The sequence below is a fragment of the Herpailurus yagouaroundi genome, unplaced genomic scaffold (assembly GCF_014898765.1).
Source record: "Herpailurus yagouaroundi ecotype Mexico unplaced genomic scaffold, PumYag 188, whole genome shotgun sequence".
NCBI lineage: Eukaryota > Metazoa > Chordata > Mammalia > Carnivora > Felidae > Herpailurus > Herpailurus yagouaroundi.
This window is the reverse complement of record NW_024412419.1, coordinates 38,849,715-38,868,686: the sequence shown is the minus strand read 5'-3', so window position 1 is coordinate 38,868,686 and position 18,972 is coordinate 38,849,715. Positions and strand designations below refer to the sequence as shown.

The window sequence follows — 18,972 nt, the reverse complement described above, 5'->3', positions numbered from 1 at the left end:
CAGATTCCAGTGTTCCCCTCATCACCAAACATCTCAGGGGGGCCACTTATCACATGGATAGAAAATCCTACTGATAGACTCCTTTTCTAAGTCTGTGGAACAGAGTCCCTTTCTCTCCCGGAAGCATGATGTTACCCTCAGGGGCGAATCAGCCATCTAAGTATAAAATATCCTATGTTCTCCCCTCACCTCTGCTGCCTTGCTCATCTGCTAGGGTGTCAAAGAAGGTCTAACCCAGCTCCCTTTCACAGAGGGCAATTCTGAGTCTGCCAGGAGGCTGACAGGCCTGCAGCGAACTGCAGGACCATCAAGAGGTCCAGACACCAAACCCAGAACGGTCATATGCCCGCCTCCCACCAATAAGACTCTGGACTTAGAGAAAGTTACTTAAGTGAATGAGTTGTTACTTTCCTGAAGGGTCTTCAGTGGGTCCCAGAAAAAAAAAAGCCACAAATGTAATAGTTCTTTAGAACTTTCTGAGCACTGATGCATTCCTGACTTATCAGGCATTACCTTCCCTGCACCGGCTACACACATGCACACACACACACACACACACACACACACACATCTTCCCCATAAGGGCTCTGCATGTCAACTAATTTAAGCAGTTCCTGGCTTTAGCCAACAGCGCATGGAAAACAGGGGTTCTTTTCAGGAAAGTCTTGCCCGAATGTGATAGATGAACGCTCTCAGGGCCCAGGCCCCACTGGGAGCACCCCTAAGAGAGGTAGAAGTACAATCTCCCTTTGCAGACACTGTCCACCAAGAGATTCAGCTCTGAGGGTCAATGTCATTGCATAGACTAACAAGAAATAAGATAGTTTTTCTATCTCAGAACTGGGGGTGGGGGGTGGGCAGGGAAGGTGGACAGAACAGCACATTTCTTGTTTTCTGATTTCTGGGAATTTAAAAGTAGTCTTTAGTTTTCTTTCTTTTTTTTTTTAATTTTTAAAAGTTTATTTATTTATTTTGAGAGAGACAGAGACAGCACGAGTGGGGGAGGGGCAGAGAGAGAGGAGGAGAGAGAATGAAACCCAAGGAGGCTCCGCACCGTCAGCACAGAGCCTGATGTGACAATCAGACCCACGAAACCATGAGATCATGTCCTGAGCCGAAACCAAGAGTCAAGACGCTTAACCGACGGAGCCACCCAGGTGCCCCATAGTTTTCTCAAAGTAAGTTGTGTTTCCAAATCCTCCTACTGCTGAAACATTTTCTAAGAAAAGGCAGTCTTTGACCATCAATACATATTTAGGAGAGTCAGAAATGCTAAGTTGGACCATTTCCTCTGGCAGGAGAATACGTTATTACCAACCTCCAGCACGTCATCTCCAGAAGATGGAAGCATTCCCTCTAGAACAGCCACACAGCCCACTTTGGGGCTCCAACTGGATGGCTTTGGGCAGTTCACCTGACACCTCTAGAGGTCTCACCAAGACACCTCCTAGTTTTAAATTGTGCAATTCAGGGGCACCTGGGTGGCTCAGTCGGTTAAGCGTCCAACTTCGGCTCAGGTCATGATCTCTCGGTCCGTGAGTTCGAGCCCCACGTCAGGCTCTGTGCTGACAGCTCAGAACCTGGAGCCTGTTTCAGATTCTGTGTCTCTCTCTCTCTGACCCTCCCCCATTCATGCTCTGTCTCTCCCTGTCTCAAAAATAAATTAAAAAAAAAACATTAAAAAAATTAAAAAAAAAATAAATTGTGCAATTCAACTCGACTATGAATTGATCTAGACCAGGGGTTGGCAAACTACAGTTTTCCTGGTCAAATTCAGCTTCCTGCCTGTCTTTGCAAATAAAGTTTTATTAGAACATAACCATGCCCATTTGTATGTTTAATCCATGACTACTTTCGAACGACAATGGCAAAGTTGAGTAACTGCAACAGAGTTGCCCGCAAAACCAAAAAATATTTGTTGCCTGCTTTTTTACAGAAAGAGTTTGCCAACTCCTGGTCTTGAACATTAGAAACTGAGATAGGTTGAGCGAGACAATGAGCAACCAGGTATTCTGTAGGGAGCTCACAGCAAACCATCCATAGGCCGGGAATCTATTTATATTTTCAGTCTTTGCCACCTACTGGGATCACCCAGCAGGCGGCAAACTTATGGAACGTGTTAAATAGAACTTTCTTGTCGTTGTCCTCATGCTGCTGCCTCTAAGTTTCGGTGAGTGGCCCTTGGCAGGCAGGCACACCTGGCCCCTCCCTTTCCGTCCCTCCGCCATCCCATAGACTTCCACCACATCTCTCTGCTCACCCTTCCTCTTTCCAGACTTGACTCTTGGGTTTATTTTTTAAAGTCTGTCCTTAAACAGAAGCCTCTCCCTCCCCTCGAGCGTTTTAATTGCTCTTCTCTGGCCCATGTCCAGGTTCATTATGTTTCGTGGGAAGCCTATGGCCAGAACTACCCACTTTCAGGAGCAAACTTCGGTTTCAAACAAAGAGGGAAGTTTTGGCTCTAAGGCTTGGGGTTAGAAGGCCAAGCTTTGTGGACGACATGGGCTGGAACCCTGCCTCTTGAATTTTCTCGTTATGAGGCCTTAGTCAGTAACAGCCAGGCCACCTCCAAAACCTCTAAGGTGGTTGTGTGAACTGGTGACACATGGGGCTCAGTGCAGAGGCTCATAAAAGCACACTCAGGATCTGCGGTTGGCTGTTGATGCTCTTTGTGGGGGCTTCTGTCTTTAGAGAAGTCACTTGTATATTTGGGTGTGTGGATAGATAAACAGGTAGGTAGGCAGGTAGATAGATAGATAGATAGATAGACACATAGATACAGTTGACATTGCAACTGACTTCTCTGAAGATAAGTCTCTCTCTCTCTATATATATACATATTTATGGATACATATATATATGTATATAGAAGCATACATATACATATATATATATAAATACACAAAATCTTAAATATATACACATGTATGTAATATTTATGTAGTTGTGTTAGGTGTGTATATACCCACACGCAGTGTGTGTGTGTGTGTGTGTGTGTATACACACACACATATATATAGTGTATAAATATATACTATATACTGCCTTATATATACACATGTATTTATTTATAAATATTTGCAATAGACTTAAGACTAACCAAAGATATCTTGTTTCCCAGCTGAGCGCTAGGCTCCTTGTAGGGACTCAGCCTCACCCATCTTTCCGCACACGCAGGAGCCAGTGTGGCATGTGACATACCTGCCTGGGTGAAGAAACCCGGAAGGCCACCGTGCGGCTCAGAAAAATGAATTCCAGGAGAACCTAAATCTCTAGGTGAGGAGCTCCAACTGCTCGAGAAACACTTGTGAATTCACGTTCTAGGCTGAACGGCTTTCAGAGCCCTTGTTTGAAAAGTTATTTAGCAAACATTTGTTGAACATTTCAAATGAGCCAGCTCCCTTCAAACAGGGCATGTCCTTCGCACCTCTAAGTATTGGTTTACAACTCATTAGCCATTTGACAGGGCAGCTGGGAGGGCAGGGGTCGAAGAGCAATGTAACCCTGGAGTGTCCCACGCCACTGTCACCTGGAGGTCCCGCATCCCTGCGACATTAAGGAAAGCCCGTGAGAACACGTTTCCATTCACAAGCACCTACGGCAGGCTCCAATGTTTAGCAGATACAGAATATCCAATTCCTTCCGGGCTCCTACCTGGGTGCCCAGCATCCCATGAGTGTCGCTGAACCGCTTTCCCCCCGAGAAGTACCTGGGATGGCCTTGCGGGCAGCTCGACCGTCCCTCCGCTGCTAGGGCCACGACGACAGGTATTGGCCGGCAGAGGCTCTTGTCCCACATGTCACAGTCCAGCACGTCAAGTACAGACAGCCCAAAGGCCATCATCTGGGGGCTGAGGGGAGCCCGGGGTGCCCCCCGCCCCCCCCCCCCGGATTGGCCCCGGGTAACTCCTGAGTGTTTCAAAAAGCAAAAAAGTTTCCAGAGGCCTCCGCTTGCGGCTCCCATTACCCCGAGCAGACCCCTATCTCTAATAGAGATCACGCATTAATGACAGAGACAAGTCCTCAGGAAGATTAAAGGCCTTGTATAATTAAAAAGATAAGAGCAGGCCTGGGAGAAGGAAATTGGGATTCAATTAACACGAGCGCCCTCCCCCCCGCCGCTCCCCCGCTATCAAATGTTCCTCTCACAAGTGGCCTCTCGACTCACCGACTCACCGAGAGCCAGAGGCTGAAGGGCTCTTATTTATGGCCTGCTCGAGTTGGGCCCGGGGCCTTCCTCAGCCGGGGAGTCTGTTTACTTAGAGCTCAAGAGGGGAGGGGAAGAGCAACACAAATCCTGCAGGAGGAGGCAACAAGGTGCTTTTGACTCCTTTTCTTTTCTCGTCTCAGCTCCTCTGATCTTCTTGACAGGGGAAGAAAAATACTCAATAGAAGGTCTATTTCCTTCCTCCTTCAGCCTGAGGCTGACACAACAGGCTAAGGGTCACTGCTGAGAAAGCTCTGTTGGGGTTATTTGTGTTGGGAAACCAAAGCCACTTCCCCCTTTCCGTCTTTCTCAGGTTTCCATGGAGGCAGAGGGAAGATAAGGTTGGAGGAGCAGCTGCTCCAAGGGCCTGTGGGACGGGACATGTGGGGTGCGCCCGCCTCAGGGAGCCTCACTCCCGATGATCTTCTGAAGGACCCGGAAGGGGGCGCAGAGTTCACTCGGGTCCGGGGTCCGAGCTGGAGCTGGTAGGGTGGGGACAGCCTGTGGGCGTCAACAAAGAGCAGAGGGGACCCCAGGCCTGTGGGAGTTAGTCCCAAGGGGCCTCTACTCATCGCTCCCACTTCACGGCTCACTAGCGGCAAAGGCAGATCTAGGCCCCAGCACCTTCTGGAAACGGAACATGGCGGTCTATTTGGATGGATGGACTACGCTTTTGAAAGACTGTTTCCGTTGAAGGATGGTGAAGCCCACGCTGTTGCAGCTTCTGTCTCTCTCTTTTCCCAGGGGTACCTGGAACCCTAGTCAGAACTCTCCCCACTAGAAATCAGCTCCCAGTCAACTTTTGGGACTTCGAGGTGTGCAACCAGGCCAATGGCGTCCATGAGGCTAAGGAGGATGGTCTTCAGGAAACTAACGCAGGGCACCTGGGACCAGGAACCCACAAAACAGCACAACAGCGGGAAGGAGTGGAGAAATTTGCAGATAAAGCATAATAATCAAGGTATTAGATCATGTCCCATGCCCAGTTAATCATCTTGGAAGCTCTTTTCAAAGTTGTACATTAACCTCACTTAATATGCCCCAGACACCCGAGGCTCAAGACGTCTAAACCCAAACTCCACATTTTAACCTCCCAGTATCTTATCCTCCTGTGTTGCTTATTCTAGCAAATGCTTCTGTTAGGACTTTCTGAGCCTTAGTTTTTCAATCGACAAAACAGAAGGAACCCTGCCAGCTCTGTCTCCCTCAGAGTTGACAGAATCGAATAGAGAGCTCAGAAACAGACACATTTTGCAAAATGTAAAATACGAGGCAGTTCGTCAAAGCCGCAGACCTTGGCCCTCCTCTCGCTCACTGCCCATGTCAGTCACGTCCTCGCCGGCTCTCAAAGCAAGGGCTCCATCTCGCACAAAACGAGGTTGCAGTGACACTAAGTGAACTGCGATGGCCGGCCCCTGTAGGTGACAGACCCCTGCAACCCCTCATGAAGAGCCCCAGAAACGTCCCTCGGATGCAACACACAGCCATTTTCATAGAACCCCACGGAGACTGAAACTGAACTGTTAGTATGGAACAAGGAGTCGACAACGATGGCAGGGATTTTAAGCCAGATGGGAAAGGGGAGGAGCTGCCTAGTAGGCTTGCCAAAGAGCTATTTGGAGCAAGCAGTGATGTGGTTATAGAGCAAAGACCTTAAAGACCACCCCTCATTTCCCAGAGGAACCATTTCAACCGAGAGCGGGTGTGGTCATCAGCCTTCAAGATGGTCTCCTAGAATTCCTGCCCTTGTGTTGTCTCTCTCCCAGACTGACTAGGGCTGACCTGTGCAACCAACGGAATGTTGAGGAACTCACAATTTGTGACTGCTGAGCCTAGATCATAAAAGCACATTGTGACTGCTATCTTGGATCACTCACTCTGCGGAAAGCTAGCTTCCATGTCACAAGGACACTCAAGTGGTCCTATGGAGAGGCCCTCATGGTGAAAAATTGCAGCCTCCTGCCAACAGCCAACAAGGAACTGAGGTCTCCTGCCCATAGCCATGTGGATGAACCATCTTGGAAGAGGACACTCCAGCCCCGGTAAACCCTTCAGATGATGCAGCCCCAGCCAATGTGTTGAGAGACTGTGACTCAGAACCTCCCAGCTACACCACTCCCACATTCCTGACCTGCAAAAACAGTGAGATAATAAATGTTTGCTATTTGAATTCACCGAGCATGGGGTTTATTTGCTATACAGCAAGAGACAACTCACACAGAGGGTGTATATCACCAAGTTATGTTCTGTATTCTCGCAATGTGCCCACAATCATTATCTCATTTCATTCTGATACTTACTTGACTTCTCTGGCTCAGAGGTAGAGAGGCTGCAGGTGGGAGAGGTTAAGTAGCCTTTCCAAGTTCACACGATGCATGATAGCAGAAACAGATGAAGAAGCCAAGGATTCTAACTTCTAATATTTTCTCTGTGCACGCAGTCCAGCTGCTGAACTCACATTATGTGGATATCTGCACCATTAGCCATTTTTCTAGGACCTGCTTTGTTTTGCAAGGATTCCCTATTGAATGTTCTAGGACACAGACGGAGGCAGCATCACCGGTGGATGAAGAGGTTACCTCAACTTTAGCACGACCTGAGAAGCTAGACGGAGTATTCCTGGCCACCATTCAACAAGCCTCAACTGAGCGCCTGCCATATGACAAGTGTCAAAAAAGCCACATCTACAGGATGCATTTCCTAGAGGCACAGTTCAATAGAGAGCCAGGGGGTGAAAAAAAAAGAGAAAAGAAAAATAAGAAAGCTATAACATTTGAGCTTGAAATGTCACAGGGAGCCAAGGAAGTTGTCTGATGGATTGCCCTGTCATCTCCAAGCCAAAAGAAAAAAAAAAAAATTCAGATCCATCAATTTGTTCCTGCCCTTTTAATCCAAACAATATTTTACAGCATCAGAACGCAAAGAAATTATTTTCTTAGACATTCAACAACGCGCGTGGATTGCTGAGCACTTCACCAGAAAGCAGCAAGTGAGAACTACAAGATGTTCAAATGTCTGCACATCGTATTGATCCACATTACACGTAAAAATACACTATAATATACATGGTAGCCTATTTTGCGCCACATGTTCATTTATTTGTTCATTCACTCATTCGTGGGGACCCCACGTTCTACGTGCCCTAGACAACGAGTATGAAAGGACACCTGTATACATGTGTTCCAGCTGCCCAGGTCTAGGACCACCCCTGCCCACGCTGGGCATGCTCCTTCCTCTGGACCACCCCTGCCCACGCTGGGCATGCCCCTTCCTCTGGACCACCCCTGCCCACGCTGGGCATGCCCCTTCCTCTGGCTTGCTTCCTGGGCAGTAGATTTATTCTCGAGCATCCTTTCTTTGGTCCATAATCTAGGATTCTACCACCTGCTCCTTGGATCAAATGTTTGGCTCTTGCACTCGGATCCTGTTGGGATATGTCTTTATTTGCAAAGTAGGCTAAAAAGTTCCCTCTCCTACCACAAAAAGATGATTGGCAGCATGCAATACATGTGCAGAAGTTTAGAGAAGGACAAACCCCACAGGTTGGCTTCATAGCAAAGGCTTCCAAGAGAGGCACAATTTGATGGGGCCATTTGCCAATTCTCAAACAAGGCCTTCCTCCTCTCACCCTCAGGCCTTTACTCACATTTCTGCCTCATCCAAGCAATCTTTCCTGGTCCCCCCAGCCACATTTCTCTTTCTCTGCCCCGTCATACTTGGTTCCTGCACCTCAGCGATCTGCTTCATGTTTGAATTACCCGTGCGTGCGTCTACGTCTCCCTCTACATTGTGAGTCATCATTAGGCATGATTGTGTCTACAACCCTATACAATATCTAGCACAGGGAATAGTGAATCGTTATTACAATGACTACCATTATCTACTCTCATTTAACAGATGATGGAATGAAGGCACAGAAAAATGAAATGGCTTGCTCAGGGTCATACAACTAAAAAGAGGCAGAACTGGGATTTGAACCCATGTCATCTGACTGCAGAGCCTGTGTTCTTAACGCCTTCAGAAGACTGGAAGGTATTTCTTGCTAATGATTCCATACCTGCTGATCTATAATTTCTATCTAATTCTGTTTTCTAGAGGGATCTAAGTCAATAGACGGAAGCTCTATTTTTACATCCCTTAAAATACATTAAGACAGCGCTGATTATGTTTCCTCTGACTATTCTCGTCCTGCAGGTGAAATATCTCTATTCTCTCAAGAGTTCTGTAAGATTGGCTGTTTCTAACTCCCTCACCATTGTGGTCAACCTCTGCTGAATATCCTTGAGTTTGTGATAATTCTCATAGAAGGTGAAACAAACTGAGGGTTGATGGGGGGGGTGGGTGATGGGTATTGAGGAGGGCACCTTCTGGGATGAGCACTGGGTGTTGTATGGAAACCAGTGTGACAATAAATTTCATTTAAAAAAAAAAAGAAGGTGAAACCTGAAAGTAAACACAAGACTTCAGTTCAACCAGTCTGCAGTAAAGGGAAGTGATGGGTCCCTGGTGGAGGTGGGGCAGATGGCAGACTAGGCCTGGAGAAAAGCGTCTCAGAGGGAGACGAGAGTGATACTGCGTCAGAGAAGGAGGCAGAAAACAGGGAGTTGGTAAAGGGTTAGGGAGGCACGTTCCGGGAGCAGTCCGACGTGCCATGAAAACTAAGGGAAGAGGAAGATGAAAGAAGCAAGAGGGTGGCTCACGATGTGAGACTGTGAGTTAAGGGGAATGGGAACTGAAAAGATCGACAGGTCTGGGGATGTGCATGTGAGAGCCGGTGGGAAGAAACGCAGGAGCCATGGAGGAGCAGGCAGTGAGCCAGCAGGGTGATCGTTTTGCTGTCCCTTCCGTGTTGCAAAAGGAAAGGGAGGGGGACGGTGGCTATCAGAAGGTGGAGCAGGAAGCAGGGTCAAGTAAAAGGTTGTTGCTACGCCAAGAGCATCGGGACAGGGGAGTGTTTCCATAGAGAGGAAAGGGTGAATGGGAAGCGCAAGGTTGAAGTTGTTGGAGACAGTGTAAGGGGGAGAGAACCACCATGATGGAAGGTACAGAAGCAGCTCGGCGGTAGAGACAGAAGCATCGAAGGTCTGAAGGTCCAGAGGAGGGAGCTGATTATAACCTTCACTTTAGTGCTTTATGGCATGCCAGTGTCTTCCTCGTTCGTTATTTCATTACATTGTCTACCAATCCTGGGAGGGAGGTGTTACTACTATTTCTAGTTTACGTGTAGGACGACGGAGGTTCAGGTAAGGTAAATGGCTTTCCCAAGGCTGAAAAAGGCATACGATTTTCTGACTTCTAGACTCTTTTTCCTGACCTTTTGCCCGCAGCCTCTTGTGCTGTGCACCAAGGAATTCAGCAAGGTGTGAACCAAGGCCGTGCCCTACAAGGGAAGCAAGAGAAGTGGGTTTCTGGCATCATCAGACATCAAGAGAAACAGCCTAAGCTTACGCTGGTCTAAGGGAGCCCAGCTCCAACAATCTCTTGTATTCTGAGAAATAATAATCCATGCATTATTTTCACTAAGCTTAGTTGAGTGCCGCTGTGTTAAAGAACCAGGAAGTGAGTTAGGACTGGAGTTTTGTGTGGCCAGAGAAAGAGTAGAAGGTACAAGATGTACAAGATGAACCAGGACAGTGGCCATGCGTGGCAGAATGAACAACCAAAGAGTGAAATGCCTGCACAGAAACCCACAGCGATAAAAGGGGATCGATCCATGGAAGCAGATAGCCTGAGAAGGTCCCCAGAGTGCTGAACCCAGAATTATACACATGTGCAAGTCTGATGGCGAAAGTAGCTACAGAAACTGAGAGACCCTAGGGTTAAATGAATATTTTGGGTGAAGTCAAAACATTGACTTTAGGTCTGGGACCGCCCCCTCCCCCCGCAAGAAGGCTGCAAGAGAAAGCATTTTGACTTGGAGAAAGGACGTGATCAGCCAACAGAGCAATGAAACTGTCCATGAGAAATCAAGCTGGGAGGCTACTGGAACATGATTCTGGAAGCCAAGACCAGAATCCTGGCAATAAAGATGGGAAAAGATGTTATGAAGGGAAACATGGATAAGATGTGATTATTGAGTAAAAGAGAATGAAGAAGAAGGGGGAGGTCAAGGATGACTCTTGATCCCCATTAAAGTGGCAGCAACATTGTTGGATAAAGAAAAATGTGAAGGGTCACAGTTTATGAGGAGAAGGGAGCATAAAGGAGCACAGGGGTATAAAATCCTTTGATAGGTATCTGGAGATGCAGACTAAAACTCCTGACAATGGTCGAGCCTAAGCGATGAAGATTTGGACGTCATCAACAAGGAAGAGGCATGTGACTTCTTGAGAATGGGTTATAAGGGAAAGAAGAAGAGAGGTGTTATGGTCTGAGTTTTAGGTCACACCGAGGAGAGGGTGACAAGCCAGAGAACTATTTCGTAGAGTGTCAGGAAGAAGCATTTCAATTAAAAACAGGACAATAATGGGAGATACCAGAGAAAAGGGCTGAAGGCATTAAAACTTAGAGGTGATACAGAGGCCCTAGGTGTTCTTGGGACCAGTGCCTGGGATTGGGGACAGGGAGAGTCATATTTTTGTGTGCAAAGAGTGGCCTAGGTCTAGACGTGGAACAGAGGTCCAGAAAAGGAAAGACTGTGAATTTTCCTAGAGGGAAATACTTTTCCTTAGGAAGGGGAATTATAAAGATTTAGAAATTCCTTAAATTTGATACTAAAGATTCATTAACAGCAACTAACAAAAGCCTCAGGAACTTGGAATTCTTTAAGGCAATGGCCAAACTCTCTTTGCTCCCAGAATGCTGCTCTCAAGGTGTTGCCAGGGTAAAACCAAATGCCTGGAGGCCCAGGCTACATCTTTGAGGTTGCTAAAAACTGGCCTCCATCTCGTGCTGCCGCCTTGGCCTCTGAGCAGGTATGTAAATAGCTTCACCATTGTCCCCAAATCAATATACCCCTGGAGGACCTTGGCTGTAGCTAGAACTTTATAGCAAATGCATGACAGGAAACCCATGAGAGCATATTTCCATCTGTGTACAAAGAATCCTTAGAGCTGCTTGCATTTTTGTGAGCTGAGAGAGCTTTGGCAGAAGAATGTCCACCCCTAGTTCTGCTAGACATCTGAGCTCAGTCAGTGACAACGTTCTCTGAACCCCAACTGAACTGTGTGATCTGACCTACAAGTGTATATATGAGGACGATGGGACAAGATATTTGAAACTGTCCCAGCACATACACGTAGAGTCCCATTTGTGTGTTAATAAGAGAGTTCCAGTTAGCCAACACGGGTTTGAGTCTTGGCAACCTCACTTACTCACTATGTGAACTTGAGCCTGTTTCAGACGTTCAGAGCCAACTTCCAATCTCAGACCACTTCATGGTGTTACAGCTGTAAGATGAGCCAATCTACTAAAATGGACCATATGATATAGAAACACTTATAAATTATAAGATGCTATATTTTATTATTATTATTATTATTATTATTATTATAGTGCCAAGAAATGGCAAGGAAGCCTTTCTTTAAGTTAGACTTGAGAGCCTGGAGTTTAAACACTTGACAATGATTTTCCCTGCCTGAAATTTTTCCTCATCTGCCATTCTGAACTCAGTAATACATAGCAAGTCTCCATTTGCCAGTTATCCTCAATCATTTTTCACAGAGAAACTTCACAGCCCCGTGCCCTCTAAAATAAATTTGGAACTAAGTCAGTAGGTTTGGAGAAGAGAGTTTGGTGAGCTGAAACTAATAATTCATTCTGGGGCCTGTGTCTCATGTTCTCGTGACGTAATTCCAAACCTCGACTCCCTTTTGGACTGGAGCTATCAGAAAACATCCATGTGGCCTTAGTCTGGGAGTGCTACAAAACACATCCTCTGGGCTCACTTCAAATGCCAGGCACTTTCCCATCCTGTTTCAAATACAAAATGTAATCCAACCCTCAACGCAGCTTCTGGGTTGAAACGACTCGTCCCACTTAATAGATGAAGACACTGAGGACAGAAAAAAATTCAGAATGTGCCCAAAGTCATACAAATAAGTGTCAGAGACGACATTTTAACCCCTTTCTTCATCTCCTACATTCTTTTCATTATACAACTACTATAAATTAAAAAAAACAACAACAGTCTCTGTGAACTAAGTGAATTATTTGGGCCTCCTTCTCATGGTATTTTGACTCAAGAGCGTCACTGAATCCTCTGGTCCATCAGCCTGAATATGACAAATTATCCCACGGAATGGACTGTGGAATTCAGAGGCAGATCCACATGTGTATGGACACCACTTAATATAGAACACAGCCAGCATTACAGATCAACCAGGAAATAATAGAGTATTCAACAAATCTTGCTGGGACAACTGGTCAACCATAAAGGAAAACTAAATTGAAATTCTACTTCACCGCATACACAAAATCAATAGAAAATGGCTTAATAATTTAAATGTGAAGAGCAAACTGTAAAACTTTAGAAGAAAGTGTGGGAGGAATATCTTTATGACCTCAGGATAAAAAATACTTTTATTTGAAAGCACAACATAAAAAATAAAGCTCATAAAGACAAGATTGTTAATTTTGACTGTGTTGAAATTGAGAACAAGGGTTCATCGAAATACACTATAAAGAAAATGAAAAAGACAAGTCACAAACTGCAAGAAAATATTTGCAACACACAATCAACAATAGATTTCCAGAACAGAATTTCTGAAAATCAGTACAAAAAAGACAATTTAACAGAAACAGTCCAAAGAAATCATGAGTAGTCACTCACCAGAAAGGAAAGCACAACCTGCCAATAAACATACAACATTCATTCACCATCACAGGCAATCAGGAATATTAAAATTAAAACCACAATGAGAAACAATTCCACACCCCAATATTTGAAAGTCTGATAATACCAAGTATTGGTGAAGAAGTGGATATTCTTATTGCTGGTGGGAGTGTAATTAACACAGGACATTGAAAACCGTTCAGCATCATCTAGTATATTTGAAGATATGCATACCCTATGACCCTGAATTTATACTCCTAAGTCTGTAACACACAGGCACACACACACACACACACACACACACACACAGCACTTTACCTGTGCAGCAAGAGACATCGAAAAGAATGTCCATAGCAGAATAGCTATCATAGAAAAATATACTGGAAACAAATCAACAAAGCAAATGTTCATTAACAGGAAAATGGATAAATAACTTTTGGTATATTCCTACACTAAAATAGCATATAGCCACGGAAAGAAAGTAGAGATGCAAACGTCAACACACAGGGCAAACATATTCTTGAACACAACGAGAAAAAGGTAAACTGTTCTAGAATATACATATTTTGTGACACCATTTACTATAAAATTCAAACATATGAAATAATGAACAATCTATTGTTTGGAACATATAGCTTTGAGGCCAACTGTAAAGAAAAGTGAAAAATATAATGAATCTAGAACTTGGGATTGTGGTTGCTTGCGGTCTTTATCCTACTCTTTATTCTATCAGTCTTTACACCTTACATATGTCATCTAGGCTGTGTTGTGAGTATGAATTTGGTAGAGGACCCAGACAAGGAAAATTAATATTTGTAACTTAGAGTATGCAGTCTTCTAGCCCTTTGGGTACACCCCAACCCAGTACTCGCTCTAAGCTCCTCTTCTTGAAGTCCGTGTAGCCAGCGCTTGGCACAACAGCTAGAGCCCTATGGACACATAAGAATAACTTAACGAGGGAATTAATATGGGAGGGCTGATTGAAGGGACGGGTGGCTGGACAGATGGATGTGGAATGAGGTGGACAGCTCAAAGCCTAAATAAGATGAAGGTATTTCATAGAGACTCTGGGGCAACTTAGGGAGAGAAGCGGGAGGCTAAGACGAGATCTGCAACCAGAATCTTATTTCTCTTATCTCCTGAGTGCACTTAATCAGATAAAATCAGGATTCCCTAATTTAACATAAGCCTAATTGAACCTCTGCTTTATTAACAGAAAAGAGGACTATGAGTCTACTACTGCTCAACCCTCCTGCCACTGGTCAGCTTGGAGAATCACCTCTTCTTTCTCGACCCTCCTATGCCTTGCCCTGACCCTTGCTCCCCAATCCAAGCTGATTCAATCTCCCGATGCATTTTGATTGTGGACGCTGTTTTCTGATTTGCAAGCTTGATGCCCTCTGGGCCCTCAGGGTGATAAGTTTGATGAAGGGAAATGTGTTTTATTCATCTGTTAATCCTGCACCCATTACAGCAGTTGGTAGATCACACATGCTGGACACAGAACTTCTTTTGAGATCGACCCTGGGACGCAGACTATTAAAAGCAGTGAATCTACAGTCAAGAACTTCAAAACTCAAGTATTAATAGACTGACAGAGTAGGGATCTCAAAATCAGAAAAAAAGGCCAAAATACAAAGTAGACTCTAGGCTGATTGTGGCTAAGATGTAAAAAAGCAATTCAAACCAAGCCCTGAAGTCTTGCTGAGTCCCCTGCTAAGCCAAGCAAGTCTGATGCACGTAAGATACCTTGCAGACCACATACAGCCCAGGGGAGAAATTGGCTCCATAAAGTTTAGACTGGGATATCTTTGGAAGATTAAATAAAAGTTAGGTTTGTGGAAATAGGACATTCGAGAGGAAATTTTTTTTTTTTTTTTTGGTCTTTATCCCCGGGAAACACGTCAGTGTTTGGAAGAGATGGGCAGCTGACAAGGCCAGGAAGAGGTGCAGAAATGCAAGCAGGTGAATGAGGAGGGTAGAGAGGTCATCCACAGAGACGTGTGAGCCTTGGATGGAATTAATCATGCCTCTAATCACTCAGGGCCCTGTCTGAATTGATCCTATATTAATTGTGGTGCAGTTACCAAATTCAGTTGAAATTCTTCTAGCACATACTGTGGGAAACTCCCCTTCTAAAGATCTATTCAAGTTGCTTTACTTTGCTTATACATCAAATATTCCTTTGCAGACAAATGTAAAAGGAGAACTCGAGGAAGAGACCAGGTTAGAATTCACAGCAGGTTCTGATGATGTCTTTCCTTCTTCCTTTTTGGAATAGCCCCAGATCTTGGCTAGTTAGCCTAATTTGTGAAAGCTCGTGTTTTTCAACTCCTGGATGAAATGCCTCACAGAAGCAGCAATAGTCAAGCATTTATGACCTATTGACCACTCACTGTAGGCTGACACTATCTTAATCCGCGAACCTCTGTTATCCTTGTAATAATCATGATAGTACCCTCATATGAGGATTATCACCCCATTTTCTATATGAGAAAACTGAATTTTGAGAGATAGAGTAGGTTATACTGAGTGATAGAGAAGAGGTTAATCTCCAGGGCCATCTGATTTAATCTCCTACTAGATGCTATTCATAAAGACATTTCTAAGGAACACCGTGCTCTTTACAAGGATCTCTACCTACTTTGAGGGCAAAGAACAACCGCCATTAGACCATGGGAAGCATGTGAGCCAAACTTGGCACAAAGATGGGCATCGTGCCACTCAATATGTCTGCTGATTGAGTTTTATTTGGAGTCCACGTAGAGCATCATGGCTTTGAGAATGTCAACCAGTGAAGACATCCAACTTCTTCTTCACTTTTCCTCTTCTTTCTCTTCCACTGTTCCTTTCATTCCTTCCCACCTGCCTTCCACTAAATGACCATTTACAAGCACTACTCTCTACAAGCTATGTGCTAAGAGCTGAGACACAGAGATAAAGGAGACATAGACCCAGACTCAAGGACCTTGGTGTCTAGACATAGGAACACCATGGCAGCACAGTGCGAGAAAGGCCACTCAAACCCAAGTTAGAGGAGACAGTCAAGTCCAGTCCTTTCTCTGTGTTCACCATTAGACCACAGGGCAGTGTTTCCAAATGGGACAGAATTCTCAGGTGCGTCTGTCTGGCCGGTGAGGACAGTTCTGCAGAGGAAGCAAACCACACATTACATAGAGGAAGGACAGTGAGACCACACAAAGGAAGGACCATCTAACCAGGGGTAGAAACAGAGGGGTAGGGAGAGAGGCAGACAAGTTCCAGGAAAAGGGGAGGGGGTTGGAGGCCCCAGGAAGCAACTCAGTGATCAACAAAATGCCTCCCTGACCAGTCACCACCCACTCCCACACTCGGCCCCTTGCCTTTCAAGGAACACTTTGACTTCTCTCTGTCCTTAATCTTGTAAATAAGAATGGAAAATGTAAATTGCATCTGTGCTGGAGAGCAGGACAGAGACAGAGCCTGCCTGTCGAGTGGAGGGGAAGATCCATTCCAATATTTATTTATTATTATTATTTCGAGGAGAGGGGGAAAAAAAAGCCAGAAATATTTCCAAAATGTCAACACTATTAAGGAAATCTGAACACCTTAATCCATTTAAATGTCAGCTAGAACCAAGCGCGGGTTTTCAGGAGGGGAGAATGAGGAAGTAAGGAGGGGCAGAGGGAATGAATGCCAGATTCCACATAATCTATCAAAGTTTCTTTCTTTTCTTAATATATTAAATATTAAATGCTTCTTTGCATCTGAGTGAGAGAGGAGAGAGAGAGGGACCAGGGTGGAACTCATAAATGCCTAGATAATTGGTTTTGAGGGGTTTTTTTTCTTCTTTCTTTCTTTCTTCTTGGCGGATTCTCAATTTCCCTATAAAAGAGAAAATTCATTTCCAGCCGCTAATGTAATGTCAGCGTGCTGTTTACTAAGCATGGATGATGTATAGGGGGACACTACTTTCAGAGGACTACTTAATGATGCATAGAATTAAATCCTGAGCTCCTCAGCTGAGCCTCCTCCCTCCCTCCTGGTTCCCAGGCTCCCAGTGCATCTTGGGAGGAGCCGGGTTGGCATAACCTGTCTCCGTGGTTGCTACAATTCTGGGGTCTCTGCTGAGGAAGCTTGAAAAGAGCCCCTTACCCTCGGCGGACACATTTGCCCCTGGTGGAGCCTGGGATGAGCTCCTGGGCAGTAAGAAGCTGACGGAGGAGGGGGGAGATGGCTGCCCAGTGCTGAGGGGACAGACGTAGGGTGTTCATGAGGGAGCACGAGGTGTGGGGTGGGGGGGGGATACAGGGGTCAGAGGGGGCAGGGCCAAGTTGGAGAGCCCTGGTAAAGAAAGGGCCGTCCAGGAAGAGGTGGAGGTGGAGCTTCTCTGAGCTAGCCCTCTGGCCTCTGGAAACCACAGCATTCAGATGTCAAGGAAAATAGATGCGGGCAATTCAGCTGCGTCCCCGGGACTTGTGAGGCTGCCATTGCCAGGGCAGCACCTTAGTCCTTCCCCTGCACCAGCCCGGCATTTGTGTCCGCTCCCGCTGCTCTCCCAGGAGGTCTGAGCCGGCCTGGTGTCCCCTGAGGGACAGGACCCAGCATTGAGACTGCCTGGCTCCCTGCCCTGGGGAAGCGACCCAGCCAGGCCACCTGAAGAGACCGCTAGCTTTGGCTGGCTGGCTCGGTCACCAGGAATGGGGAGAGAAGGTAGGAAGGTAGACATTGGGGTCAGTAGTGGGCTGAGGGGAAAGGGGGCAATTCAGCATTTCCAGGGTGGGTGTGTGGAAGGGTAAGCAGACACACGGTCCCTTCTGAATCTCCTCCGGGGCTGCTTTGGCCTCCGTCATCCTACTGAAGCTGCTCGCCCTTCTCCCCCTGGGTAAACTGGGCAGCCTCGTTTTCTTTGTTCTCCTGAGCATTTGGTATCACTGACCACTCCCTCCTTCTGGCCACCCTCTACTCCTTTGGCATCCTCGACACTGCTCTACTTCTGACAGCTCATTGCTCTGTATCCCTCGTGGGTGCCTTTTGTTCCTCCAGTCTGCACACTGTAGCCTTTCTGTGGGCATCTTTCTTGATGGCTCATTCCTTCTGTATTTTCACGCCCTATGTAGGTTCCTGCGTTTCAAGGCTCCAAGTTGATCTCTCTAATCTAACCACTCTCCTGGGCTCTGAGGGCACAGTTGCAGCCATTTCTGAGGCACCTTGACATAGGTGCCCGGCTCTCGTGGCCCATTCAGTATCGCCTCCTTTTGTCAGCTACCCTTCCCAGTGCCCATTCTGCCCACGCAATTGCCATTTGTCTAGGCTCTTGGATCGGAAAACATGAGTCATCGTTGTCTCTCTTCTCATTTATCAAAGTTTTCGAGTGTCCCCTGGAGTCTCTCTTTTCTACTCATCCCCTGACCCAACATCACCCTGATTCGGCGCTTATGCCTGGACTCCTGCCAAGGCCTCAGGTTTAACCTGCCCCTGGCCTAACCATCCCCATCCATCCTGAACTCCGAGGCCTGGCTCATCTTCACAAAACACCATTTCCACTAAGTCATTTCACAGGGGCTGGTCACCAGCCACTCACTTGTTTTCCAGACTGCACTGCACTGAGCAGACCCCACTTCAAAGGAGAATCAAGGCCCAGGGGAGTACCATTAAGCACGAGTCAGGAGTGGCAGGAATCCCCAGGCAAAGCCCCCTGTTGGAGAAACGGAGAGTTTCCAACCTGGAAGAAGAGAAGCTAAAAATTTACCCTTAAACTGAAAATCTGAAGAGCTATCCTTTGCAGCCGAGGGAGAGACGGAGAGATGTTGATGGACGTAGAGGGATGGTTCTGGAACCAGTGGACGCAAGAAGTAATCGGGTAGATTCGGCAAAACTTTCCATAGTCAGAGATACCTGAAGATGAAGTTAGCTGCTCCTGTTCTGTATGTATTCCTACAAAGACTGACGGTCACGTGCGAAGATATGTTAAGAGAAATCCACACTAGGGGCACTGAGGAAGAGCTTTCTTA

The 18,972-nt window shown here is 46.1% G+C and overlaps 1 long non-coding RNA gene across 1 annotated transcript; it reads left to right on the top strand.

Moving 5' to 3' along the window:
- The first annotated feature begins 5,428 nt into the window (after positions 1-5,428).
- Positions 5,429-8,482, top strand: LOC121044597 (uncharacterized). Its single transcript, XR_005797381.1, has 3 exons — positions 5,429-7,195; positions 8,104-8,238; positions 8,401-8,482. It is a non-coding gene; the product is annotated as an uncharacterized LOC121044597 (long non-coding RNA).
- The last annotated feature ends 10,490 nt before the right edge of the window (positions 8,483-18,972 follow it).